Consider the following 16,357-nt stretch of genomic DNA (forward strand, 5'->3'; position numbering starts at 1 on the left):
GGAAAGGCGAAACCAAAGGCCAGGGGTCCCCTCTGCGTATGCGACAGTTGGTCTTAGAACATATGCTCAGTCTGTCTGCTTCTCTGCGTAGATGCTGAAAATGTGGTCTCTTGGAAGCTGCCTTTGGAAGGAGCAGTGCTTATCGCCTCATCTTTAACTTTTCATTTAGTCAGCAAATATTTTCGAGCTCCTATTTAGTGGAAAAGATTGTATTAGACAATCTTAGAAGAAGAGGCCTCTACGCTGAAGGGCCTTAGAGTGATGAGGAGACAGACACGTAAACCGTAACAATACCCTGAAATAAAGAACAAACAGGAGACTTGCCTTTGAACACCCGTGTTCTTTCCGCCCTCTTGGCCTTCGCTTGTGCACCTGTTCTCCGTTAGGACTAAATTCGAGATTTACCCCTCTCCAGAAACCTCTCTTGACAACTCCGGCGCTTCCCTTTTCCAGACAGCGTTAGAGCCCCCTTCCTCTGGTAGTCTATTCTGTTGATTTTGTACTGTCTCCTGTAGTCTAGACTTTGAGCTCTTGGAGGCAGAGGAAATGTAATTTTGGTCTTGTATTCCTCAGTGCTTTGTGCTGATAAAGGTTTCTTTTGGACAAAGGGATGTCCCCAGTCCTTTGTTACTTTTCTTACAGAACTCCTCTTAGGCTCTCATGTTACAGTGTATACTCCTCCTCTCCCCTTGCATTCCTTCAGCAAGTTGTGTTGAATGCCTGTTGTATTCCAGATATTATGCCGAGCTCTGAGCTGGAGTAACTTAAAATCAGAATAGTCTTTGCTCTTACAGAGCTTGCAGTCTGATCGCAGGGATAGACACCAATCAAACAAATACATGTAAAATTGCAGCTAAGGTATGTGCTACTGTATCAGCTTTTGCTGTGTAACAAACTACCATAAAACCTAGTGGCTTACAACAATCCTTTAGCTAACTCAACATTCTCTGAGTGGGCTGAGTGGTTCTTCTACTTTGGGTCTGCTTGACTGGGCTCTTGCATACTTTTCTGGTCAGCTGGCAGGTCTGCAAGTGGCTGGATGAGCTGGGAAGGCCCCACAAGTCTGAGGGTGGGAAGGCTGTCAGCAGGGGCAACATGTTAGTGGCCACTTTTGCAATGTAACACAGCTACTAAGGGAAAGTACATGGCACCAAGAAAGCATGGATGTACTTAGTACAGAAGTTTCATTTGAACTAGTTGGGGAAAGAAATTCATTGAGAAAGTGACGTTTAAGCTGAGATCCAAAGATTGGGAAGGGGTTAACTAGGTGAAGAGGGAGGGAAAAACAGTCCAGAGAGGACAGTGTAGGCAAATTGTCCTCCTCCCAACCCCATTCCCATCTCTACCCCAACTTCTATGTCTCAGAAAATGATGCCACCCTCAGGCTGATTGTTCAAGTCAAAAACCAAGGAGTCATTCTTTCTTTTCCCCGGGTGCACTGGCAATTTCCATCTGGTCCACCTCCAAAACATATCCTGAATCATTCAGACTTCATTTTTCTACATCACCATAATCCAAGCATCACTCACTTTTACTGAAAACCTTTCTTACTGTTCTCTTCACATCCACAGTTACACAGTGCAATGCAAAACCAAAAATGTAGATCAGATTATGCCAACCTTTCAAAGCCTCTGCTAAATGATCTGAATATTTGTGTCTCCCCAAAACCTATATGTTGAAATCCTAACCCCTAAGGTCGTGGTATTAGGAGATGGGGCCTTTGTGAGGTACTTGGGTCATGAGGGTGGAGCCCTCATCAGTGTGATTAGTGCTCTTATAAAAGACACTCCAGAGATGTCCCTAGCTCCTTCTGTATGTTACACTGAGAAGATGACCATCAATGAGGCTCTCACCAGGCCCTGAATCTGTCAGTGCCATGATCTTGGACTTCCCAGCCTCTAGAACTGTGAGAAATAAATTTCTGTTTTTATAAGCTATCTGGTTTATGGTTTTTTTGTTATAGCAGCTCAAGCGGACTAAGAAAGATTCCCAGTGTGCTTAAAATAAAATTTTGAATCCTTATTCTGGCTGTTAAGGCTATATCTCATTCCTGCCTACCCATCTACCTTCTCTCACTGCCCTGCTGTGCTATAGCTACAAAATCTTTCTTTCTGTTCCTAGCATGTTTCAAGCTCAGAGTCAGTTTTGTGTTTGTTATTTTCTCTGTCTAGAACACTCCTTACTCAGATCTTCGTATGGCTAGCCCCTTCTTATCATATAGCATTCTGCTTAAAGGCACCCACAGAGTGAGGCTTTCTCTGATCACCTAGTTATTACCATATCACCCTGTTTTGTTTCCTTTGAAGCACATGTCACTCTGTGAAATTAACCTATTTGTTTATATGCTGTTTCTGTCTCCCATGACTAGAATACATTCTGTATGAAACTAGTGCTATCTGGTTCACATTATATTCCCCATACCTCCGCAGTCTTTGACTCACAGCGGGAACTCAATAGTTGAATTTATTGATGAATAAGTGAGTGAGTGAAAACCCCATGACAGAGAGCATGGTGTGTGTGAGGAAATGGGAGAACACCAATGAGGTTGGAGTGGAGGAGGTGGGCATGATGATATATGATATAGCTAGAGGGGTAGGTACGGACCAGGTCATGAGGATGTTTTGGCCATGCTAAGGAGTTTGGTCCTTGTGTTGGTCAGGGTTCTCCGGAGAAACAGAGGCAATAGAAAGAAAAGAATATATATAATGATGTATGTATATATGTGGTTTTATTATAAAGAACTGACTCGTGATTATGGAGGCTTAGTCCCAAGATATGCAGTCAGCAAGCTGGAGACCCAGGAGAGCGGATAGTCTAAAGTCCAGTCTGAAAGCTGGCAGGCTCAAGACCTGAGAAGGGCTGATGTTTCTGGCTGAGTCTGAAGGCTGGAAAAAGCCAATATCCCAGCTTAAGCAGTCAGGCAGGAGGAGTTCTCTCTTCTTCTAGCCTTTTTGTTCCAGTCAGGTTTTAAATTGATTGGATGGGGCCCACCCACATTAAGGAGGGCAATCTTTTTACCCAGTCTACCAATTCAAATGTTAATCTCATCCAGAAACACCCTCACAAACACACCCAGAATAATGTTTGGCCAAATGTCTGGGCATCCTGTGGCCCAGTCAAGTTAACACAAACCAACCATCACAGTCCTTATCTTAGTATTGATGTGTTACAGCAAGGACTACCTTATTCCTCACGTATCTCGTAAATTTGTTAGCAAATGCCTCATGTATAGTATGGTAATTATTGAACAAATGTACATTGAATTGCACTGTTTCAGTCTCCACTCAATATATGGAATGAATATGTTCTAGGAACCCTTCTCCTGAGACCTGGGCCCTTTGTCTCCTGTCAACAGACATTTCAAAACATGCATCAACACAATTGTTCTCAAGTCTTTTCACTGCTTGGAGGCACTTTCTTTAAGGCTATGCTTCTCCTAGGACACATCATCTCCTAGAAGAGGAGCTGGGAGCCTGGGGTGGCCAAGTACCTTGGCCAAAGTCGCATGATGAAATGGTAGGGGAGCTGGAATTAAATCCTTTGTCTTCCCTCTCCAATACTCTTCCCCCTGTACCAGAACATATCTATCTTTCTATCTTTCTCTCTCTTTCATTATGATTTTTTTGCAAAGTTCTTAAACAAATGTAAACATAAATAAATTACTTTAGGTAGTTAATGAATGCCATTCCATATTTGGATTAAGGAGAATGTGTGTCAATGATCAATCATTGGGTGCAGCATTCCAAAGTTTCTGGAAATTATTGTTCCAAATTATAAGCAGTATAACATGACATTTCAGGACTTTTCCTAAACTACTACATGATACTTGTGTATTTATTGTGAAAACAGCACAATCTTATTTTGCATAATATTGGGTGAATTTCAGTTTGTTTAGGATGGTTTAAGAAAGGTCCAGTGGAGGCACAGAGTTACATTAACCTGCTTCACTCATTTATTCAACACCACTCACTGAGAACTCATCGCGTACCCGGTGCTGGGTTTACCATTCTTTAACCCAAGTGCTCTAAGGTGGAGAGAGACAGCAATACACATAACTGGATCATTTTTTGAATTTTCTTCCAGTCTTATTTCTTTGGAACTTTAGAGGTGATGATGTAGTTTAAATTAGGTCATTTTATTTAAATTATGTTGTTATTTTGTTAATCTTAGCTTTCTCCTTCCCTCCTACTTTGTCCCACTTTAGAAATGAAGAAAGATGGTAAGTGACCAACCATGATGTATTTATTTGCCATTGTTTATGCCTGAACAATGTAACTTCAAATGAAGCTGTTCCATGTTAAGTAGCTTAAGCAAATTGTTTTAATGCTGATACATAGAAATAAAACTTCTCTCCAGAAAAAGATTTAATGTTTTGTTTGTTTGGTTTTGTTTATTTTTTGCTCCTTAAAGATTCAATATTTGAAAGGTTATAGGGACTCCCTCTAGTGGTGAATTTAGTACCTAAACTAATTTGGTCAAGCGCTAGAAGCTAAGGGGATAGAATGAAACTGCCCCAGACTCCGATCTCTTTTATGACCAGTTTTTAAGTAGAAATCACCTATAACTGGTTTTCTTCTTAGTATATTGAGGAGGGAGTATTACTAAGTGATAAAGCTCATGGGTTTTGATGGGATCTGAGGTCTCACACCTGGATTTAAAGTCTGCCTCCATCACTCTTTCAAGGGTTAGCATGCCTCAGAATCACCTGGAGGGTATGTTAACACACAGATTTCTAGGCCCCTGCCCCAGAGTTTCTGATTCAGGAGATCTGGAGTGAAAGCCAAGAATATGCATTTGTAACAAGTTCTCAAGTGGTACTGATGCTGCTGGTCCAGGGACCACACTTGGAGAAGCACTGTCCTTGATTCCTAGAGTGATAAAACTAAGCCTTATATTCCTCAAGGTTAGCTGTAGGGTTGTTGTGAGGATTAAATGGAGCAGTAGATGTTAAGTGCTTATCATGGTACCTGACACAGTAAGTGCTCCACAAAGGTTAGCTCTTACTAATATCATAGATCTCTCAGTGTTTTCTGATTGGAAAATTTAAAAAATAAGGTAGAACTTTTTAATAATATTGTTGTTGAGCTAGTGTTGTTAGCTGTTATATCAGTAACTTTACTTATGATTAAGGTCTTTGTGCTTGGGCCCTCCCGTGGCTTAGCTGTTAAAAGCGCGCGCTCCACTTCTGGCGGCCCGGGTTCGGATCAGGGCGCGCACCCATGCACTGCTTCTCCGGCCATGCTGAGGCCAAGTCCCACATACAGCAACTAGAAGGGTGTGCAGCTATGACATACAACTATCTACTGGGGCTTTGGGGGAAAAAAGGAGGAGTATTGGCAATGGATGTTAGCTCAGAGCTGGTCTTCCTCAGCAAAAAGAGGAGGATTAGCATGGATGTTAGCTCAGGGCTGATTTTCCTCACAAAAATAAATAAATAAATAAATAAATAAATAAATAAATAAATAAATAAATAAATAAATAAGGTCTTTGTGCTTGACACTGTACTAAGCCTATTAATATATCTCTTAGCATCTATCTCATTACTAATACATTAATCTTTTTGCATATTGCTTTGAAAAATTGACACAAAACAAAACAAAAACAACACACTGAGGGGGTATGTAAGAGGGATACAGAGACCAAATGAAAGAGCTCCCAACAACATAGCATTAAAGTAAAGTAGTAATGGATTATAACCCAAAGTAAAAAAGAAATGTCCCTGAGTCCATGCTGAGATAAATAAATGAGTGAATGAGTGAATAAATAAATAAATGGAGAGGGAAAGACACATCTCCCAGGCAGAACAATTCCAAATAATTAGTGTAGATACTCTGCCCTCAGAGAGGTGGAGCGTAGCTGCCCACTTCTTAAGGGTGGACAGCACATAGCGACTTCCTTCCAAAGAAAGGGGAAGAGAGTAATTTACAGCGCAGAAACATGGCAAACAGCACCTCAGCCAGTTGAGTAACGTCAATATCAACAGTGATAAGTCATGTTACCAATATGTCCCCTTGATATGATATGATGAAAAGAGCACCTTACACCTGTGGTCTTCCTCCTCAAATCCCATAACTCTGTGTAATCTTGAGAAACACATCAGATAAATCCCAGCATAGGGACATTTTACAAAATGCCTGACTAGTACTCCTCCTCAAAACTGCCAAGGTCATCAAAAATAAGGAAAGCCTAAAAATCTGTCACAGCCAAGAGGAGTTTAAGGAGACATGACAACTAAATGTAATGTGGTGTCCTGGATGGGGTCCTGGAACAGGAAATGGACATTAGGTAAAAAGTAAGGAAATCTGAATAAAGTATGGAAAAAAAATAAAGCAAAGCTTTTATTAAAAAAATTGATACATATTTATTATCAAAACTTCCATCAAAACTTGAGAAGCACAATAAAGAAGAGCATGCCAATGCTGTATGCTAAAATATTATGTTGATATTAGGTGAACATTTTTCTAGATTGATCTATCTATTTTTCTAGATTGATCTATCTATCTATCTGACAGGTAGAGGTAGAGCATATATATATATAAATATGCATATGTATAACAGACATGACGACAAACAATCTTATAAAAATAGGATTTGTGTGTGTTTAAAAATTTTATTTGGGGCATTATTTAACTTTTTTTTTTTTACATTATGAAATGTATCAAACATACAGAAAATAGTTAACTGACCCCTATATATTCACTGGGCAGATTTTACCATATTTTCTTCAGATTTTTTTTTACAAGAAAACATTTTTTATTTTTATTTTTCAGATAAAGAAAGCTGCCGAATTCAAATGAAAACATGACAAGGTTTAAAAGGGAGAAAAACAAAAAACATTCACAATAGTGATATGATTTACAATATGTAGGTAGACCTTTTGGATAAAACAAAGTGTTGCTTGAACAATAGAAAATTAGAAATGTGTAACAATTTAATGTTTTTTCTTTTATTGAGGTCATATTGGTTTATAACATTGTGTAATTTCAGGTGTACATTATTATATATCAGTTTCTGTATAGACTGCATTGTACTCACCACCCAATAGTGTAGTTTTTATCTGTCACCATTCATATGTGCCTCTTTACCCCTTTTGCCCATCCCCCTACCCCCTTCACCTCTGGTAACCACTAATCTGTTCTCTTTATCCATGTGTTTGTTTATCTTCCACATATGAGTGAAATCATACAGTGTTTGTCTTTCTCTGTCTGGCTTATTTCACTTCACATCATACCCTCAAGGTCCATCCGTGTTGTTGCAAATGGGATGATTTTGTCTTTTTTTAGACTGAGTAGTATTCTATTGTATATATATACCACATCTTCTTTACTCATTCATCAGTTGATGGACACTTGGGTTGCTTCCACATCTTGGCTACTGTGAATAATGCTGCAATGAACATAGGGGTGCATAACTCTCTTTGAATTGTTGACTTCAAGCTCTTTGGATAAATACGCAGTAGTGGGATAGTTCTATCCAACTATACCAATAGAAATGGTATTTCTATTTTTAATGTTTTGAGAAATCTCCATACTGTTTTCCATAGAGGCTGCATCAGTTTGCATTCCCACCAGCAGTGGATTAGGTTTCCCTTTTCTCCTCATCCTTCCCAAGACTATTTCTCTTCTTGTTAATTATAGCCATTCTGATGGGTGTGAGGTGATATCTCATTGTAGTTTTGATTTGCATTTCTCTAGTAATTAGTGTAATTAGTGACATTGAACATCTTTTCATGTGCCTGTTGGCCATCTGTGTATCTTCTTTGGAAATGTCTGTTCATATCCTCTGCCCATTTTTTGATCAGGTTGTTTGTCTTTTTGTTGTTGAGTTGCATGAGTTCTTTATATATTTCGGAAATTACCCCCTTGTAGGATATATGATTTGTTAATATTTTCTCCCAGTTGGTGGGTTGTCTTTTCATTTTGTTCATGATTTCCTTTGCCTTGCAGAAGCTTTTTGGTCTGATGTAGTCCCATTTGTTTATTTTTTCTTTTGTTTCCCTTGCCTGAGTAGACATGGTATTCAAAAAGATGCCGCTAAGACTGATGTCAAAGAGTGTACTGCCTATATTTTCTTCAACGAATTTTGTGATTTCAGGTCTTACATTCAAGTCTTTAATTCATTTTGAGTTAATTTTTGTGTATGGTGTAAGATAATGATCTACTTTCATTCTTCTGCATGTGGCCGCCCAGTTTTCCCAACACCATTTATTGAAGAGACTTTCCATTCTCTATTGTATGTTCTTGTCTCCTTTCTCAAAGATTAGCTGCCCATAGGTGTGTGGTTTTATGTCTGGGCTTTCAATTCTGTTCCATTGATCTGTGTGTCTGTTTTTGTGCCAGTACCATGCTGTTTTGGTTACTATAGCTTTGTAGTATATTTTGAAGTCAGGTATTGTGGTACCTCGAGCTTTGTTCTTTTTTCTCAGGATTCCTTTGGCTATTTGGGGGTCTTTTGTTGTTCCATATAAATGTTAGGATTCTTTGTTCTCTTTCTGTGAAGAATGTCGTTGGGATTCTGATTGGGGTTGCATTGAATCTGTAGATTGCTTTAGGTAATATGGACATTTTATCTATGTCTATCCTTCCAATCCATGAGCATGGAATATCTTTCCATTTCTTTATGTCTTCTTTGAATTTTTTCAATAATGTCTTTCATTGTATAGGTCTTTCACCTCCTCGGTTAAATTTATTCCTAGATATTTTATTCTTTTTTTGCAATTGTAAATGAAATTGTATTCTTGACTGCTCTTTTTGCTAGTTCATTTGTAGTGTATAGAAATACAACTGATTTCTGTAAGTTGATTTTGTACTCTGCAACTTTGCTGTTGTTGTTGATTATTTCTAATAGTTTTCCAATGGATTCTTTAGGGTTTTCTATATATAAGGTCATGTCATCTGCAAACAGCGAGAGTTTCATTTCTTTGTTGCCTATTTGGATTCCTTTCATTCATTTTTCTTGACTAATTGCTCTGGCCAGAACCTCCAGTACTGTGTTGAATGAGAGTGGCGAGGGTGGGCACACTTGTCTTGTTCCTGTTTTCAGAGGGATGGCTTTCAGTTTTTCCCCATTTAGTATGATGTTGGCTGTGGGTTTGTCATATATGGCCTTTATTATGTTAAGGTACTTTCCTTCTATACCCATTTTGTTGAGAGTTTTTATCATAAATGAATGTTGTATCTTGTCAAATGCCTTCTCTGCATCTATTGAGATGATCATATGGTTTTTATTCCTTGTTTTGTTAATGTGGTGTATGACATTGATTGATTTGCAGATTTTGAACCATCCCTGCATCCCTGGTACAAATCCCACTTGATCATAGTGTATATTCCTTTTAATGTATTACTGTATTCGATTTGCTAGTGTATTTTGTTGAGGCTTTTTGCATCTATGTTCATTAGCATATTGGCCTGTAATTTTCCTTCTTTGTGTTGTCCTTGCCTGGCTTTGATATCAGGGTAATGTTGGCCTCATAGAATGAGTTAGGAAGCAATCCATCTTCTTCAATTTTTTGGAATAGTTTGAGAAGGATAGGTATTAAATCCTCTTTGAATGTTTGGTAGAATTGTCCAGAGAAGCCATCTGGTGCTGGACTTTTGTTTTCTGGGGACATTTTTGATTACTGTTTCAATCTCTTTACTTGTGATTGGTCTATTCAGATTCTCTATTTCTTCTTGATTCAGTTGTGGAAGGTTGTATGAGTCTAAGAATTTATCCATTTCTTCTAGGTTGTCCAATTTGTTGGCATATAGTTTTTCATAGTATTCTCTGATAATCCTCTGTATTTCTGTGGTATCTGTTGTAATTTATCCTCTTTCATTTCTAATTTTATTTATTTGAGTCTTCTCTCTTTTTTTCCTAGTGAGTCTGGCTAGGGGTTTGTCAATTTTGTTTATCTTCTCAAAGAACCAGCTCTTAGTTTCATTGGCCCTTTATATTGTCTTTTTTTGTCTCTATTTCATTTATTTATGCTCCAATTTTTATTGTTTCCCTCCTTCTGCTGACTTTGGGCTTTGTTTGTTCTTCTTGTTCTGTTAAGTATAGTTTAAGACTACTTATTTGAGATTTTTCTTCTTTGTTGAGGTAGTCCTGTATTGCTATACATTTCCCTTTTAGAACCGCTTTTGCTGCATTCCATAAGATTTGGTATGTTGTGTTTTCATTTTCATTTGTCTCCAGGTATTTTTTGATTTCTCCTTTGATTTCTTCATTGATCCAATGGTTGTTCGGTAGCATGTTGTTTAGTCTCCAAATATTTCTGACTTTCCCAGTCTTTTTTTAAATAGTTGATTTCTTGTTTCATAGCATTGTGGTCAGAAAAGATGCTTGATATGATTTCAATCTTCTTAAATTTATTGAAGCTTGCCTTGTTTCCCGAAATATGATCTATCTTTGAGAATGCTCCATGTGCACTTGAGAAGAATGTATATTCTGCTGTTTTTGGATGGAATGTTCTCTATATATCTATTAAGTCCATCTGGTCTAGTATTTCATTTAAGGCCATTGTTTCCTTGTTGACTTTCTATCTGGATGATCTATCCATTGATGTATGTGGGGTGTTGAGGCCCCCTACTATTATTGTGTTGATAATTTCTCCTTTTAGGTCTGTTAATAGTTGCTTTATATACTTTTGTGCTCCCATGTTAGGTGCATATATATTCATAAGTGTTATGTCCTCTTGGTGGAATGTCCCTTTTATCATTATATACTGCCCCTCTTTGTCTCTCATTGTCTTTTTTATCTTGAAGTCTGCTTTGTGTGATATAAGTATGGCAAAACCTGCTTTCTTTTGCTTGCTATTTGCTTGGAGTATTGTCTTCCATCCCTTCACTCTGAGCCTATGTTTGTCTTTAGAGCTGAGATGTGTTTTCTGTAGGCAGCATATTGTTGGGTCTTATTTTTTAATCCATCCAGCCACTCTGTGTCTTTTGATTGGTAAATTCAATCCATTTACATTTAGAGTGATTTTTGGTGTGTGAGGACTTAATACTGTCATTTTATCTCTTGTTGTCTGGTTGTTCTATATTTCCATTGTTTCTTTTACCTTATATTTCTGACTGCCATTTCAGTTTTGTGGTTTTCTGTGATGGTTTTTTCAGTTTTCTCTTTTTTTATGATTTGTGGCTCTGCTCAGATTTTTTGTTTAGTGGTTACCATGAGGTTTGTATAAAAGATCTCACAGATGAGATGGTCCATTTTCTGGTAGCCTCTTATCTCCCTTAGCCTAAGCTGGTCCCATCTCTTTGCTCTTCCCCTTCTGAGTTAGTGTTGTCACAAATTGTTCTTTTCTGTCTTGTAAGTTTGTGACTAAATTGAAGAGTTTATAGTTATTTACTTCCCTTCGTATTTTATGTTTTAATTAACTGTTTACTGACCTGACTAGAGCTGCAATTTTCTGATGCTATCTGTCTATTTATCTCCTTGCTCAAGGTTTTGTAAACCTATGACTTTTTGTTATAGGTAGGAGGGCTTCCTTCATTGTTTCTTGTAAGTGAGGTCTAGTGGCAATGAACTCCCTCAGCTTTTGTTTACCTGGGAAAGATTTTATTTCTCCATCATATTGGAAAGATAGTTTCACTGGATAGAGAATTCTTGGCTGAAAGTGCTGGTCTTTCAGTATTTTGAATATATCATTCCATTCTCTCCTAGCCTGTAAGGTTTCTGCTAAGAAATCTGCTGAAAGCCTGATAGGGGTTCCTTTGTAGATTATTTTCTTCTGCCTTGCTGCCCTTAGTAGTTTTTCTTTGTCATTGACTTTTGCCAGTTTTAATAGTTATATGCCTTGGAGAAGGTCTTTTTGCATTGATGTAATGAGGAGTTCTATTGGCTTCATGTACTTGTAAGACCAGTTCCTTCCCCAGGTTTGGGAAGTTCTCTGCTATTATTTCTTTGAACAAGCTCTCTGCTCCTTTGTCCCTCACTTCTCCCTCTGGAATACCTATAATCCTTATGTTGCTTTTCCTAATTGAGTCAAATTTTTTTCGAAGGATTTCTTTGTTTTTTTAAGTCTCAGTTCTCTCTCCTCCTCCATCTGAAGCATTTCTATATTTCTATCCTCTAAATCACTAATTCTGTCCTCCATAATGTCAGATCTATTTTTTTATGTGTTCTAGATTTTTTTATCTCGTTAATTGTGTTCTTCATATCCAGAATTTCTGTTTGATTTTTTTTAGTTTCAGTCTCTGCGGTGAAGTATTCCTTCTGCCCATTAATTTTATTCCTGAGTTCATTGAACTGTCTTTCTGAGTTTTCTTGTAGCTCCTTGAGTTTCTGTATGATAACTATTTTTGAATTCTCTGTCATTTAGATTGTAAATTTCTGTGACTTCAGGATTGGTTTCTGGATACTTGTCATGTTCCTTCTGCTCTGAAGTGTTAATGTAGTTCTTCATGGTGTTTGATGAAATGATCCTATGCCAGTGCATTTGAGGTAGTATTAGGTCGCAGATTCCACCTGTCACTACTGGAGGGCAGGTAGGAGCTGTGTTTTCTGATCCTGCCCCATCTGCTGAAAGTCGTGTGGATAGGGCTACTCTGCATTCCCCTGGGCTGGCCGCAGCCACTCTGCAGGTTGTGCTTATGTAGGCAGGGCCTCTGCATTGTGTGAGTGGTCGGGCACCTGCTGAGCTGCTGCACACTAGACGGGAGGGGCACCTACACAGGGGCTGAGCTACCACTCAGTGGGTCCCATGGGCTACTGTGCTCTGTGGGTGGGGTGCCTTCTGAGTGGATGGCGCACCTTCTTGCCCTCGCTGTGCTAAGGGTGAGGGGCGCCCAGGTAGGGGCTGAGCTACCACTTGGTGGATCCCATGGACTGCTGTGCTCCATGGGCAGGGGCACATTCTGAGCTTGCAGGGTGCCTTCTCACCTATGCTGTGCTGTGGATTGGGGCGTCCATGGGGTAGCTGAGCCACTGCCACTTGGGTGTAGAGCATTCCCTCGAGCAGGGCTGCCATGGCATGTTGGGCGCTCCTGCAGGCCAGGTTGCTACTCCTAAAGTGTTTGCATAGGCTGGGCTGTCCCTGCCTCCTCTTACTTGCACATGGCTGCTATGTGAGGATCTCAGAACTGGCTCGCTGCTGCTGGGTAGGGGGAAGAGTGCACTTACTTAGTTCTACTGCCTCCCAGGGATCCAGTCCACCCACCTTCAGATGTACAGCTGCGTGGGTCTCTCAGAAGTCTTGTGTTGTGCAGGGAGTCCTCTGCTGGTTAATGAATGCCCATTTAGTTGTAACCTAAAGGGGAGAGACTGAGGGAATAACTCACTCTGCCATGATGCTGATGTCACTCCAGATATTTTTAATAAGCAAAAGTTGTAGATAGTTAAAGCCATACTCCTGGGCCGGCCCCGTGGCTTAGTGGTTAAGTGAGCGCGCTCCACTGCTGGCGACCCGGGTTCGGATCCCGGGCTCGCACCGACGCGCTGCTTCTCGGGCCATGCTGAGGCCGCGTCCCACATACAGCAACTAGAAGGATGTGCAGCTATGACACACAACTATCTACTGGGGCTTTGGGGGGAAAATAAATAAATAAAATCTTTAAAAAAAAAAAAAAAGCCATCCTCCTACATCTTGTTCCCTCTCTCCATTTTTCTCATGATAATCATTGTCTTCAATGTGGTGTGTGTTCTTTCCATGCCTATTTGTATACTTCTACTTTAGATGTTTGTATCCATTAATGATGTAGTATTTTTGTGTTTTTAGATTTTATATAACTGGTATAATATTTTACATACATTTTTGAAATTTACTTTTTAACAGAATGTTGTGTTTTTAGAGATTTATCCATGTTGTTACATTTAATGCTGTATAGATTTCTATTGTACGAATAAATCACAACGTTTGCATCCTCCAGGTGAGTATCAGTTGTTTCCATTTTTTCCTGTTACAAAATATGCTGCACTGTTTATGTACTTGAGAATCTCTATAGAAATGGCTTGTCTTTTTGTGTCATTTGTAATAACTTTTGCAGAACAGAATTTTTTTAATATTAAGTCTTTAATCTAGCTAGAATTTATTTTTGAATATACTATGAGGTAAGGATCTAATTTTATCTTTTTCTGTATGGATAACCACTTGTGCCAAATTAATTTATTGAATTAATCATTCTGTTCCTCCATCCCAAATGATTTTTATTACTACTTCTATGTGTCTAGTTTCCATACATAAGTTGGCTTGTTTCTAGGCATTCTATTCCATTGGCCTATTTGTTTATAGCTGGGCCAATTCTAAACCATTTTAATTAGGGATATTCTGAATGGATCAAATTATTTGAAACCAATATAAATTTATTTGTAGATTTGTAAGATAAATCAAGTTGGCCTTAACACACAAAATTTTTTTTTTTTTTGTGAGGAAGATCAGCGCTGAGCTAACATACATACTAATCCTCCTCTTTTTGTTGAGGAAGAGCGGCTCTGAGCTAACATCTGTTGCCAATCTTCCTCCTTTTTTTTTCCCCCAAAGCCCCAGTAGATAGTTGTATGTCATAGTTGCACATCCTTCTAGTTGCTGTATGTGGGACGTGGCCTCAGCATGGCCGGAGAAGCAGTGCGTCGGTGTGTGCCTGGGATCTGAACCCGGGCCGCCAGTAAGCAGAGTGCACTCACTTAATCGCTAAGCCACGGGGCCGGCCCCACAAAAAATTTTTAATGGATGTAATCACATTTTATTTTCCTAATCCACTTTTTTGGGGACAGATTTTTTTGAGATATAATTTACACACCATACAATTCACCTATTTAAAGTGTACAATTTAATCATTTTTAATATATCCACAGAGTTGTGCAACCATCACCACAATCAATTTTAGAACATTTTCATCACTTCCAAAAGAAATTACACACATTAGCAGTCATTCTCCATTTCTCCTCAATTCTCCCAGCCGTAGGCAATCAGAAATCTACTTTGTGTCTCTGTAGATTTGCCTCTTCTGGACATGTCATATAAATGGAATCATATAATATGTGGCCTTTTGTGATTGACCTCTTTCACTTAGCATAATATTTTCAAGGTTCATTCCTGGTGTAACACATAACATTTTTATTGCTGAGTAATATTTCATCGGGTGGATATACTATTTTGATTTATCCACTCATCAGTTGGTAGAAGTTTAGGTTATTTCCACTTTTTAGCTATTATGAATAATACTGCTGTGAACATTTATGTACAATTTTTGTGTGGACATATGTTTGCATTTCTCTTGGGTATATACTTAGGAGGGGAATTGCTAGATCATGTGGTAACACTATGTTTAACCTTTTGAGGAACTTCCAGGCTGTTTTGCAAAGTGGCCGCACTATTTTACATTCCCACTAACGGTGTATGAGGGCTCCAATTTCTCTACATCCTTGTCAACACTTGTTATTTTCTGACTTTATTGATTCTAGCCATCCTAGTGGGTATTAAGTGATATCTCATAGTTATTTTGATTTCCATTTCCTTGATGGATAATAATGTTGAGCATCTTTTCAAGTTCTTATTGATCATTTATATATCTTCTTTGGAGAAACATCTATTTAGATCCTTTGCTTATTTTTTAAAATTGGTTCTCATTTTGTTACTGTTATGATTTCTTTATATATTCTTGATACAAGACCCTTATCAGGTATATGATTTGCAAATATTTTCTTCCATTATATGGATTGTCTCTTCATTTTTTGATGGAGTCTTTTGAAGCACAAAAGTTTTTAATTTTGATGAAATCCAATTTATTTAATTTTTCTTTTGTTGCTTGTGCTTTTGGTGTTATTAAAGAAGGCTTTGCCTAACCTGAGGTCATGTAGAATCACTCATATATTTTCTTCTAAGAGTTTTATAGTTTTGGCACTTACATTTTTGTCTATGGTCCGTTTTAAGTTAATTTTTGTGTATGATTTGAGGAAGGAGTTGAATTTTATTCTTTTTCATGTGAATATCCAGTTGTTCCAGAACACTCATTGAAGAGACTATTTTTTTCCCAGTTGAATTGTCTTTGCACCATTGTGAAAATCAACTGACCATTAATATAAGGATTTATTTCTGGATCTCAACTGTCTTCTATTGAGCTATATGTTGATCTTTATGCCAGTACTACTCTGTCCTGATTACTGTAATTTTGTAGTCAGTTTTAAAATTGGGAGAAAATAGGATATTTTTAAGATACTGTTTTTTATTAAAATGTTAACTTTAATTTTATTGAATTTAATCACAGAGAAAAAGACAACAAAGTAGAGCACAAGGATTGCTTGAAATTTAGGAAATAAATAAGTTTCTAAATGAGTTTCCTGTTTCACAAGATGTTAGTTCCTAAAAGATCTCACTAAGATTTTAAAAAAAGAGAAGATTACAGAAGTAATTAAGAATTGAAGTTTTTATATTTTG

Source organism: Ceratotherium simum, chromosome 23 (genome assembly GCF_057802395.1).
Source record: "Ceratotherium simum simum isolate JZ-2026a chromosome 23, ASM5780239v1, whole genome shotgun sequence".
Classification (NCBI taxonomy): domain Eukaryota; kingdom Metazoa; phylum Chordata; class Mammalia; order Perissodactyla; family Rhinocerotidae; genus Ceratotherium; species Ceratotherium simum.